This window comes from Taudactylus pleione, unplaced genomic scaffold (assembly GCF_031769625.1).
Source record: "Taudactylus pleione unplaced genomic scaffold, aTauple2 ptg000380l, whole genome shotgun sequence".
Taxonomy (NCBI): Eukaryota; Metazoa; Chordata; class Amphibia; order Anura; family Myobatrachidae; genus Taudactylus; species Taudactylus pleione.
Window position 1 is genome coordinate 7,486,584 of NW_028284781.1, and position 13,074 is coordinate 7,499,657.

At 42.1% G+C, this 13,074-nt stretch overlaps 1 protein-coding gene across 1 annotated transcript in view; it reads right to left on the reverse strand.

The window, feature by feature from the left end:
* The window catches only part of CREB5 (cAMP responsive element binding protein 5), a 566,841-nt gene that overhangs the window by 458,274 nt on the left and 95,493 nt on the right, over positions 1 to 13,074 (reverse strand). The window lies entirely within an intron of this gene.

A 13,074-nucleotide genomic window follows, 5' to 3' on the forward strand; every position in this document is an offset into this window, starting at 1 on the left:
GCAACTTACCGCATATTTAGCCAGCGGAGGGATCTCATGGATCCCTCCGCCGGCAATGAGAGCCGCACATGTGCAGTCCGCGGGACTGCGCATGCGCAGCAGCCCCGATTGCCCTCTGGAGACATCGCAGGGAAAGGCTCCTTTCGGAGCCCGTCTCCCTGTATGTGCCGGATAATACATCCGGCAGATAGGATCCCATTTTGCAATGCGATCAGGGGCAGTACTGCATGACCTGATCGCACTGCAAAATGCGATCATTAATGGGTCTCTCAGTCATTACACTACCACTGCAAGGGTAAAACTGCGCTAGAAAATAACATATGTGCAGTATTATGATAAGATAAGAATGACTTCTGCTCCTAAGATTCCCAGCTTGTATTTTAATGTTCTAATTTCTGTTAAATTCCTTTAAAGAGCATAGGATGATTCACAAACACAGAGTACAGTCCCCTGGCACAGATACATTATTGGGGACATGTCTACTGAAACTTTTTGCAGTATCTTATACTGCAAAAATAATTTTCACCTTTTCAGCAAGTATCTGTTTATTAACATTTTTAAGGTTGGTTTTGGGAAGTGTTTGAATTCCTGTTTTGACTTATATGAATTTGGAGGAGTAGATGTCAGCTTTCCTACCCATAGCTAAAAAAGAACCACTATACTATATACATTACTGTATTCTTTATGTAGAATGGAAACTATGAACTATGGCCCTCATTCAGAGCCGCTCGTTAGCGGCAGTACGCTCGTTCCGAGCGATGTTTGCACATCTGCGCATGCGTACGGATTTTAGTACGCATGCGCGAACCAGTCAGTGCGGCCGAAAATCGTTGGTACGCAATATAGCGAGGGCCTGCTATTTTGAGTGACAGAATGAGGCGTATGTGGGTGGTAACAGGGGAAGGTGCTTGAAAACGGGGAGTGGAGATCCGAACGCAGGCGTGCTTAAAGGTCAAAACGGGCGTTTTAAGGGAGTGCATAATTAATACAGCAGCGTCATTGACCACGTCACTGGGTTATTTTATAGCCAGAACTGCTCGCAAATTTGTGGTAGCAAACACCAACCACAAGAATAGCGAGCAGTTCATACGCTGGTCGATGTACTCGATTAATCTAATAAATAGCGGACATGACGTATGGTGCGAGCGGCCAGGGGGCGTTTTTAACAAATAAACGAGCGTATGTTTTGCTCGCTCGTTCAGACTTAGAGGTGTGAACAGACTGCAATGTGCGTACGGATCATTTGAATAGCCACCCCTTGTTTTTGAACGAACGACCGCAAATAGCGAACGGCTCTGAATGAGGGCCTATGTCAATGGCCAATACATGTGCAGATGATGTTGACATTGCACATTGTGTAGAAAATGATTCCTCTAACCGAGAATTGATGAGTCAGAACTAAAAATCAGGTCAGCTGAAAACTCTTCTTGTGCATGGCTCCCATCAGGGACGGGCAGTCAGGGGAGGCAAGGCCTCCCCTGTCATACTCCCTCCCCTATCATACTCCCTGTCATGCTCCAGAGTTTTCATATAAAAACTGTGTTTTTATACATGTGTGCCTCCCCAGCCATTGACTTCACTGGCTCCCATTGGCATAACTCCCAACTGTCCTGAGGTCAGCGGGGCACTCCTGACTTGCTGACTTTGAAGGGGGTGTATCAGGGCAGGTCTTGAGTGGATATTATTTTGTCTCGATTTTACATTTATAAATGTTGTTGAGCAGGGGCACAACAATACAACAACGGGATCCATAGCAACATTTTGGAAGGGATTGGGGTTTGATCTATCTGACAAAGGCTTCCAGTCTACTTTTGTCTGTACACCTAATAGTGAATTGGAAGGGGGGAATTCTATGCTGTCTTCTGTACAATGAACAAAGAACAAGGTCTTGCACTAAGCTGGCCCATAAAGACACATATAATATTAACTATTACCCATATAACTAGAATATTGTCTTTGACAATCATTTACAAAACACCTTAACAACATAAAATGTGTTATAAAATAGTGTGCTTCATTTTCCATTTATTTTCCTATTTAGAGGAACATGTGCTATATCCTTTGATGTTAGAGGTAGAGCCATTTGTAATCAAGAAATGAATTATGCACAGGTAACTACAATTGGATAAAATAAATATGTAGCATATAATTCTGTACAGGATGAAATAGGTCATGTTAGAAGGTTTAGGAAAGTTGGCAAAACTTTTTCCGCAAAGTGGTTCAACTTCTCTAGATAAACTTTCAATAGCTACCCAGAGACACTAAGTGCAAGTGGCCCTGCTTACATAGTTAACAATGATGAAAGTTGGGTTAAATGGCTGATTGTGTGTTAATGGGGGCAATCTTGAAAACCTACACTGAAACCAGCTCTAAACACAAAAAGACACAAAGAAGATCTATTCAGTAGCATTAAAAGTGTGCTGTATCATATAGCTTGCTGTCAGTCTCTGTATAGTTCAGCTTGAGATGGTGAAATTGCTGCACAGTTTTGTACAAATCGGGTTTCACTGCAGCACATCTTATTTTGCCCATGTGCAATGCTCCAAAATAACAAGAAAATGTTGTGGTCAGTCTCTAGATTTAGCTGAAAGCACCTTTATTATAGAGGTCTCCCCACTTAACAAGGTTCATGCACAGCCTCCTGAGATTATTAATAATAATAATAATAATAATAATAACTACAATTAAGTTCTGTTTAGTAAAATGTAACTATAAAACAGTAAATAAAATGCTAACATTGATGAAGTATTACACTACAAAACTTGTAGAGTGCCTACCAGGAATATACAGTGACACAGGACATTATGGTGGAGATTTATCGAATCTTGGAGAGAGATAAAGTGGAGAAAAATAATAAAGTACCAACCGATCACCTTCTGTCACTTTACAGGCTGCACTAGAAAAATGACAGTTAGAAGCTGATTGGTTGCTATTTAACTCTCTCCATTTAATAAATATCCCCCTAGATAACATCACTAGATAAATTATACTAGCATAGCACACAATTTGAATGATGTGTTTGGGATCTCCTTTGGTAGATGGGCCCCATAGCAGCTGTCTATCATGGAGCACACCTACAGAACTCAGAGAGTACCTGGTGTGTGGTGCTCTGCAAGTTGGAGAGTCCCCCCTAAATCTTGAATGGTTTAGTCTTGGGTGTAACTACCATAGGTGCAAGGGGTGCAGTGCCGGATTATAGGAGAGGCGAACGGGGTGGTCATCCAGGGGTCCCCACACTGACAAAAATAATGACTGGAACCTGGCCGGGTTCCAGTCCCGACAGCATCACAGCAGTCTCACTGCCTAAGGCTCTGATAATGATTCACCCGCCAGTGGCTGTCTATGGAAGCCTCGCCCCCTTGTTGACAATGCTGCGATTCGCGGGTGCACGGGTAGGGGGAGGGGCTTAATGCAGTGAAGTGTCTGCCCCATCAGAAGGCTGATGGGTTGCCTGCTGCAGCTGCAAGAGGTTTGTGTGTGAGCTCCCTTCCTCCATCTCTCACTTCCCCTCTGTCCCCTCCTCCCACTCTCTCCCTTCCAGTCTCTCCCTCTATTTCCCTCTTTCTTTCTCTCCCCACCTCTCTCTGTCTCTCCCTCCCCCTCCCCCCTAATTCTCTCTCCCCTTACTCTCTCTCTGTCTCTCTCCATTCCTCCCTTTCTCCCTCTCTCTTCCTTCTCTCCCCCCCCACTCTCTATCTATACTGTATATCTATCTATATCTCTATTTATAAATATACATAGATAGATATATAAATTTATATCTATCTTATCTATCTATCTATCTATCTATCTATCTATCTATCTATCTATCTATATATATCTCCCCACTCTAAATCCTGCATTTTACCCTTGCAGTGGGCATTTTTTTTATGGGGCCCCCACAACTTAGTTGCCCCGGGCCCCCCACAATCCTTAATCCGGCCCTGCTGCTATGGGGCCCAGAGTGTACAGGATAAATTAAATACAAGGGTGCTGCACTTGCTTTGTCATCTTGTAAGAAGACATTGAGCAGTAATTCAGTGGATGATCACAAAAAAAGACTGTCCATGGCTTTACCACATCCCATGGTAATTTAAATATTTCATGGCAGGTCATCTCTAAAGGGGCCTATCTACTAGGCAACCTGAAAGACTGAACATCTAGCGTTCAGACCTTCAGGTCGCAGAGGTGTGGTGCCCGCACTGAAAGGCGTTCACTGAACGTCATTCAGTGCATGAGTCCGAACTCCTATCTCTGAACATGCCGGTTGACAGGCATGTTCAGTAGATAGTCGGGGATGGCAAGGACCCAGCGTGCACGCGCATCACTGGTCCTTGTCGGCTATCCATTACACGACTTTGTGAACAATGCAACCAAAACCTCCTGGTAATGTAATGGATAGTCCCCTTAACAGCATAGTGCAAAGCTGTGCTAGATCGCAGGAGACCTTGGCTAAGTAAACAAGATTACAAATTTTATCTTAGTATAAACTCCATCCAAATCTAAATATTTTGTTGTGTCTGGATTTGTTTGACTGTAGGAGGCCTCCAAAACAAGCAACATCTAATCAAGTGGGGGATGCTCTAAAACCTTGCATCAGCTGCTTTGCTACAGTATATGATACTAGGGCTATCCTGTTTCAGACATGCAGAAGTGTTGTTGATGTAACTAGACTGTGAATTTCCCACATGTACTAGGAAGTTACCAGCATAGTTAGGAAGTTGTTAACACTGCTGCCTTTTTGAAACAGGAAAGCAGTAGTAGCACATAGCGCTCCTGGTCTGTTGGAAACTGTGCAGGAGCCCTTATAATGGAGTAAAGCCACTCCAGGCAAGTAAAACTCTTATAACTAAATGTAGTAAATGACCCCCAATGCATACCTACCGACATTATAAAAATCCTCTCCGGAAGCAGCCCGGAGACGAGATACTGCTGTCAGCTTCGGGTAAATTTGTTTAGAACCCTATGGCCCAGTGTCTTAAATAATTATGAATTTATAGCTGCAAAAGAATCCAGCACCATTGATAAATCCCCTTGCAAATTATCCATCATTCTCAGTAACAAGGCATGGCTTTGATTTCTGGAATTAAATCAGGATACACACACACACAGGACCTCCGGCAAGAGTCGTACCGGGAATAAATGTGATGGTACAATTAAAGAGACAGCGATGAGGTAAAATCTCGTCCTTGCATTTGCAAAAGACATCAGTGAATTTCTGAAGAGAGAGGGTTGGTAATGTGAAGCTGCATAATGAGTGGATGTAGGGAGATTCATTTTTTTCAAGACACATCCCAAAACATGCAGGACCCCATGAGAGAACTTGACTGGACCTCCAAGTGACGACAGGAAGAGATTGTTGAAGCCAAAGTAATCTCAGAAGAACTGTAATAAAGATTTTGGAATAATATAATAGTTCCTTATGCATTATCCCTATTTCAGAATTGAAAAAGCACAGTCTGAAAGCGGCTCCTACGGTCCCACCAATAGCTACAAGACAGAGAGATTTCACAAGAGGAACAAATGAAATAAAACACATTGTAACAAGGCTGGTTCTATACAATTGCATGTATAGCCACTAGCACTTTACTGTTCCACCCAAGTTCTGAAGCATGAGTATTAGAATACTGTCTTAAACACGGAAACTTGCAATGCTGAAGACTTTCTTAGGGGCCAATAAGTAGTAGTATAAAATAAATTTGTTACTTTCCCAAAAGTGGCAACTCCAAAGTCACAGTGAAATTATATAAGATTCCTTTGTATCAGTTTCCAGTGTCATATTGATTAAGGAAATCCCTACAGGCAGCTAGATCCCTATTATGAAGAGGTTGTTAAAGAATATGTATATTTGGTGATTAAGGCATTGGCATGGCAGGTGCAGCAGCAGAGATACTGTAGCAGTGCACTCAGTAGTGAATCCATGCTAGTGGACAGACCTTGCAGGAATCTGCTATTAGGTAAACTCATTTCCCCTGGAGCATGGAGACAAATGAGTATACAGTCAGTGCCAGGGAAACCGCTAAAGAGGTTATGGGTTTCAGATAAAGACAACCATAAGGCACTAACCCAATATAACCCTACTACACAGCACTTGAATGTGCCTGGACTAGAGACAATGGGGCTTATGTAAGCTGATTTTGCCTTTAAAATGATTACAGCTATAAAAATAGAGGAAAATTGGCAGGAAATCCAGCAGCAGCGGCAGCTCGCAACCTATTACATAAGCCTGAACGGCTTTAAACTCACCCTTAAAATGCACCTTATTAAACTCACCTTTTATCTTTTACTCCTCCCCCACATACCCTGCCCAGTTCACCCTCCCCACTTTTCACCCCTTCCCTTAAGCTCTCATTGGCTTGCTTCCCACTTGTTCTCCTCCGAGCACTAGCCATGTTACCAGTGACTCTGACACTTTGCTTACCCATATGCTGGGTACATGATCACTGAATATTGAATTGACTCCCCTCCTCATCCTGTGACTCACACATGCAAGTTGTCCTCCCTGTACACCTGTTATTTGTCCTAGCCAGTCTGTGGTGGTATAGTAAGGCTTGTACTTATGTGCCACACTTACAGTACAGCCAGATTCATAGATTTTTGTTTGCTGACCCTATTGGGTTGCGTACAAAAATACATGGATCTGGGTCAAGATAGGGCCGCAAGGAGGGTGTGTTCCAATGCTTTTGCCATTTCCACGCCGCTGCACCAGCAACTCACTGCCGTTGCGTGCAAGGGTACGTTAATTGGATTGATTTCACTGACCGTTCTAATTCGCACTCTAGAGATATCACTACTATATTTGTGATATATTATGGTGTTTGTTATAAAAAAAAATAACAATAAATATTTAATGGTGTTTACATACAGAGAGCCTGTTGGACAGCTCAGTCATATATGAATTTATCTTAATGTCTGATCAAGGAATATGTAAAGCCTGGATAGCTAGCTATATTGTTATACTGCTTATCCCTTAATAAGACCCTGCAGAGAAGCAAAGGACTGCCCAGGTACAATTATATATCCTTATCTTTAATCGATTTAAATGTTTCTTTGAATCCAAAAGGCTTAACTATTCCTGACACACTTATATAATCTTAATGGACTTGATACAATTTAATTGCATAAACTCAAATATCGTAGTTTATTTCTGAATTGAATAGCAGAATAATAGTTTGGATTCGGAATCACCAGGTTTCAGTCACCAAAGATTATGTCAATACAGGCTTTATTATATTTTTGCATTTAGGACCTGATTCGGGCCATCTAGCTAGGATGCTTTTGCTCGCAGCTGGCGATGGTTCACATTTTGTGCATGCATACGCATCGCAGTGCGCGTGCGCGAACTAGTGCGAGAGATCGGGAAGTGTCTGCTAGCTGCACATAGACTGCCCAGCAGAGTGAGTGACAGGAGAAGCCATTTGTGGGTGGTGACAGGGGCTGGCCACGAGAAACGGGGGAGTAGAGATGCAAACGCAGGCGTGCCCGAGCGTCTTAACGCCATTTCAGAGGCGTACATAATTAACAGGCAGCATCATAGTACACGTCACCTGGTTGTATTTCACACTGAAGTGCTCGCAGTGCTTGCGGTAGAGTATAGTCATCCACAAGCGCTGCATTCGCTGCCGATGGTCCTCAATGAACCGATGGTTGCATACACTTCCTGCAGATGACGTGCGCAAGTGGGCTTCTTAAGGCAGGCTGGTGGGCCTTAGCCACTCATGGCTATGGTGCAGGAACTCTCGTGGGTTCTGTCAGTCTCGGGTGAAGCACTGTATATACAATTGCTTCTGCGTCCGCTGGATCGGGAATTCAGTTTATATTTTTGCCAAGCCGCTTGAAGCCTACTGGACAAGAGGACCAAACAGCGCCATGAAGTAGGTTAGTATGTAGTGTGAGTGTGGGTGAGTGAGCGAATGTGTAATAAAGTGTTAAACCCTTTGGTGTCCGTGTCCTGTCTTTTTTTAAATTTTCTTCACAGGGGGGTACAAGTGCCAGTAGCCTGCTGGTACTTGTGGTTCTACAAATACTGCAGGGCAGGCTTACTGTGACCTGTAGTCCCTCTGTGAAGAACAATATCAATTCTATATTTAATTTAACCCATTACCCCTACACCACCGCCTCCAGGGGTGCAAGGAAGAGCCCTGGGGACCCTATTTTATTTTTGGTGTCCCCAGTTTCCAAGGATTGCCAGCCCTGGTCTACCCAGTTTGGGGCTGGAGAATGGTTTGTCAGGTAGACCCTACGCTGTGTGTCTCCCTGCTATGGCATTACCACCGAGAATGGTTTATCCGGGAGCTGGTTATATGAAAATGGGGGGAGACCCACTTCGGTTTTCCCCCCAATTTCCTTGTAACAGAACGGGCTCAGAGACCCATGGCTGGGTATGCTTTTCGGGGGGTTTACGCTAACAGGCAGGTCTATTTATTTCAACCAAATATGACCAAACTCGCACACGATTAAGCTCTGTGCAAAACCAAGTGTACGCGAGCATGTGTGATGCAGTCATACACATTTTATGCCCTGAAGGGGCTGCGCAGAGTTGGATGGAAGTGTAAACATTCTTGTTTTCAGACGGATCTTTTGCACCAAACATAGACTGGTGCAAGTGTGACCTACTGATAATGAGGACTATCAAGCTCGGCATGCGGATGGTGGGTGGATGAGCCGCAGAGATGCACACAACCGGCCGAATGTACACATTTTTGTCTATGCACGGAAACCTGCAACTCTGCCCCGGCCACTGTAACTTCAGGGAATTTTTTGCACTATCAATACAAATTATTGTTTTAAAATATAATCTTTAATTTTTAGATTTGTTAATTTTACTAAATTCACTTTTAAAGAGAAAAAGTTTATCAATGTCTCTTTCTTCTTATTCTGTACAAAAAAAATAAAAAAATAATACAATACACTGTTTCATCAAATGATCACATATTTTAGGATTAAATAAGATATACTCTAATACATAATAAATAAGGGGAATAAAGAAATATGATTGCCTTCAGCATTTACACTCCCAGGTAATGAAGCAGAAACTCTGTGTTAAAGGTTTGGATTGTGGTAGCTAATACTTTGATAGACTGAGAGACAGCTATAGGATTGTATCTCATGTCAAGTGAAAACGATTTGCCACAAACCTCACTGACGCATTTATCTCACTAATGCCAATGAGTAGATTTCCTCTAAAATCATCCTTTATCCTCTAATCCTAATGATTTCAGCCTTTACAGGCCATTTTTAAAACTGATCTATTATCCAAATTGTGCATAATCCTATTTATGTTTAAAGACAAGTTTACCAGTGTAGTGCGATTTTCAGCTCCTTATATATAATGTTTCTGCTTTGCAAGAATGAAGTAAAATATAAATGTGTAGCCATTCTTAAGCTTTAAGCAATGTTTAAAAAGCAAGTATGTAGGCGGCCACTATTAGGAGCAATCCCGATATTAAAGGCATCTTACTTCAAGGGTCTCAGGGCCTGAATCATCAGCAAGGATCGCTACTGCGATTACGCACGCAATTGGATGATTGTTGCGTTCTGTGCATGCGTATGCATCACATAGCGCGTGTGGGAACCAGTCACTGCGACCGGGACTGAAATCACAGTGACTACACAGACCCATCACAGAGTGATTGACAGGAAGGTGACGGCAAAACGTAGGCGTGCCAGGGCATTTGAACGCCATTGCAGGAGCGTGCATAAATTATCCACAGCGACGCCGTACGCAGCTGGTAACACAGTGCATGCGCTGAGGTTAGCAATGTCTGAGTAAGGTCTGACCTTGTGCAAGTGTGTGTAAGGCTGCGATTGTACTCGATGTTTCCAATGGTTTCGAAGTCTTGCTAAACATTACGGATGTAATGCCTCGGTACATGATGTTTCCTGTGTCCAATCTATCCTGACAGTGTGGGACAGACTAAGTAACTTAGCGCCCTATCCTTCACATCTGACCCTTCTTTTGTGTCATCCCTACTTCTCTCTGGGTTGTATGAACACCTATCTATGCTCATGGGCCACGGTTGGAATAACTAGATTCCTACACATAGCAGGAGATTTTGTTCCACCAAAATTATATCGCACTTTGTGAGAATATGGCCTGCAGCCTACACACCAATCTGAGTACCTACAAATCTCCAGTATTACACACTCCCTAAGCAAATCCAGCAAAATTATGAAACCTACCCCATTTAAACGTATGTGGATTTATGACCCAGGCCGTAGGGGCGCTATTTAAATTTTATATTTTCTTTTGGCCTCTCCACCTACTGAGTTTATAGAGCCCTTCCAACAGGCTTGGGAAAAAGATTTAGGGGTAACTCTTGAAGAGGAAGTTTGGTTAAACATCAGGCAGCAGGTAACTAAGGGGTCTATTTACTAAGCCTTGGATGGAGATAAAGTGAATGGAGATAAGGTACCAACCAATCAGCTCCTGTCATTTTTAAACACAGCCTGTTACATGGCAGTTAGAAGCTGATTGGCTGGTACTTTATCTCCATTCACTTTATCTCCATCCAAGGCTTAGTAAATAGACCCCTAAGACATCTATCAATACCAACATTAGGGAAAACTCATATAAAATGTGCACACGCCGTTATATGGTCCCGGAAAAACTGCACCATATTTTTCCCTCATCCTCACACCACTGCTGGAGACAATGCGGACACAAAGGTACTTTCATACACATCTGCTGGGAATGCCCTCTGACTGTCTCTTACTGGAAGGAGGTCCTTTCTCTTAGTAGCACGGTGACTGGGCTTTCTGCCCCTAATGACCCCTTATTTATTTTATTATGTAAGCCACTGACAGGAGCTCCTAAACCTACAAATAAACTTTGTAGTCATAAATTCAATGCAGCCAAACTGTTAATAGCTGCACATAAATAACCCTTTATTGCCCCTACTATGCAGGCACTCATTAATAAGATTTGGTATGTAGCCTCGATGGAATACATCACCTCCTTGCTTCTCGACAAGGTGGATAAATTCCATGACGTCTGGTACCACTATTTTCATAGACAGATCCCCTGTAACAAGTAGTTATATTTATTGCATTTACCACAGGATTTTGGTTCATCACCTCCTATCTGCTCATACATATTCTGTATATTATATCTGTATCAGTGATTGCCTTATTTTTCTCCCCCCTTCCTTTTATGCCCTCCTCACCCTCCACCTTTATATTGTTCCCATATTTACTGTTTTGTAATCAGTAAAGCTGCATACGCACACGATTTTGTTACCAACGATTTTATGAACGATTTTATGAATAATTTTCTGTCAGATTTTTTAAAGTGTAATGAATGATTTTTTTGAACTACAAACGATTTTTGCATATTCCCTTAATGAAAATCGTTGAGTTGACAAGTCTGAACGATTTTTTCAAACAATTATCGTTAAACGATATCGTTAAGCGATAATCGTTCAAAAAATCGTTGTGTGTGTATGCAGCTTAATAAATGGTTTCTAAAAATACAAAAACAAAAGTGGATTGTTTATCTTTTGTAGCCTACACAAAGAATATCGTGTTGTATGGCACTTTTAATGTTACTGTACTACTTATGCTGTGTATGCTCTTGTCTATTATACATGTTTGTCTTACACTTTCATAAAGATATTTAAAAAGCAGGTACTGTAGATAGAATTAATGAACTCTCATCTATTTTGTTTGCAACTAGATATGTACAAATCAATTTGACCGATTCTGAAACGTTGAACAAGTAATAGTGATACACCACTGGTGAATTGCGAAATGGAGACTAAAGAATGATTGGAGAAGTAAGCCAATCACAGGTATTGTAAATAACCAAGTAGCCTTAACAAATGTTACATACCATATGTGCAGCTCTAAAAAAGGACCATACCGACCCTGTGACACTCATTTTTACTGGATTGTGATAGGGAAAAAACATTGGTGAATTGCCGGGTGCCCTTCCCTCACACATGTCCTCCCAGACCCGGCTACCATGAGGCCCCATCTCTGCTCTCAGAGAGCACAGTGGAGGCCACTTCTGAGTCAGTTCATGAGCAGTAGGTGGTGCAAGTGATGGACAGTACAGTGGCACCAACAATGTTCATTTGGGAGCAAAGTAATTTAATGAGGCATACTGCACTAGAAGCCGGGTCTTCTTGGTACAGATTCAGTGTAAATTAACAACAATAAAGAATTAATAATAATACATTTGTAAAAAAAAGGATTTTATTTTATTTTTTAAAAATGTTTTATTTTACTGATAAAACATTCCTACATCGCTCCTCATGATCACTACCCTTTCCAATGATTCTTTTCTCTACTGTTTGGTGCTTTCATTCTTGTATCCATGGCCGCTATCGGGTGGGGGCTGCTGGAACTGCCATCTCTGGCCCAGATGCTCAGGGGGCCCGTCCGCTCCTACCCTAGCCCCCTCCCCTCCCCGCTGCACAATAGAAGTGAGTCACTTCTCACCCAGCTGCCCCCCGTGCAATAAAGTTTTCTTATTAGTAGGCACGGCGTCACACCGAGGGAGGATCCGCGCCGCGGAGGTGAGAACTGAGGACGGAGCAGTGGCAGCCAGAAATTCAGAACAGAAGAAGGAGAGAGGTAACTAAGGTAAGTGTCTGGGGTTGTGGGGTGGGGGGGGGGAGCCCTGCTTGTATCACTTGTTTTCAAATTTGTACAAATCTTTCTTAAACTTTAGTGAAAAAAATGTGTTTGTGGCTAAATATTTTTACTTCTTGTATATGCTTACAAAGACACTTTAATATTATAATAAAACGCCTGATGTAGCATTTTTGTACATTTACTATCCAAAGGAAACCATTAAAGATTAAAGACAATATTTAGTTCATCTACTTTCTGTATAGATCTGATGGGTAAAATTGCTTTTCAAGTAAAACTAGTGTCCAAGTACTGGTATAGTCACAATTATATATCTGTAGAAACCAAATATATGTGTTTAGCGCCTCAGTCCATATTAAGACATCTGAAAGATTTGCTCTATACAGAAAGCAGAATCTGGAAAGATATTTATGGGGAATGCATTTTGTTTAGATTGTGTCTGTTTATTAACTGAGAGCAATTACAGCGGAATAATTGTGAAACATGTTTGCAATTATGTTA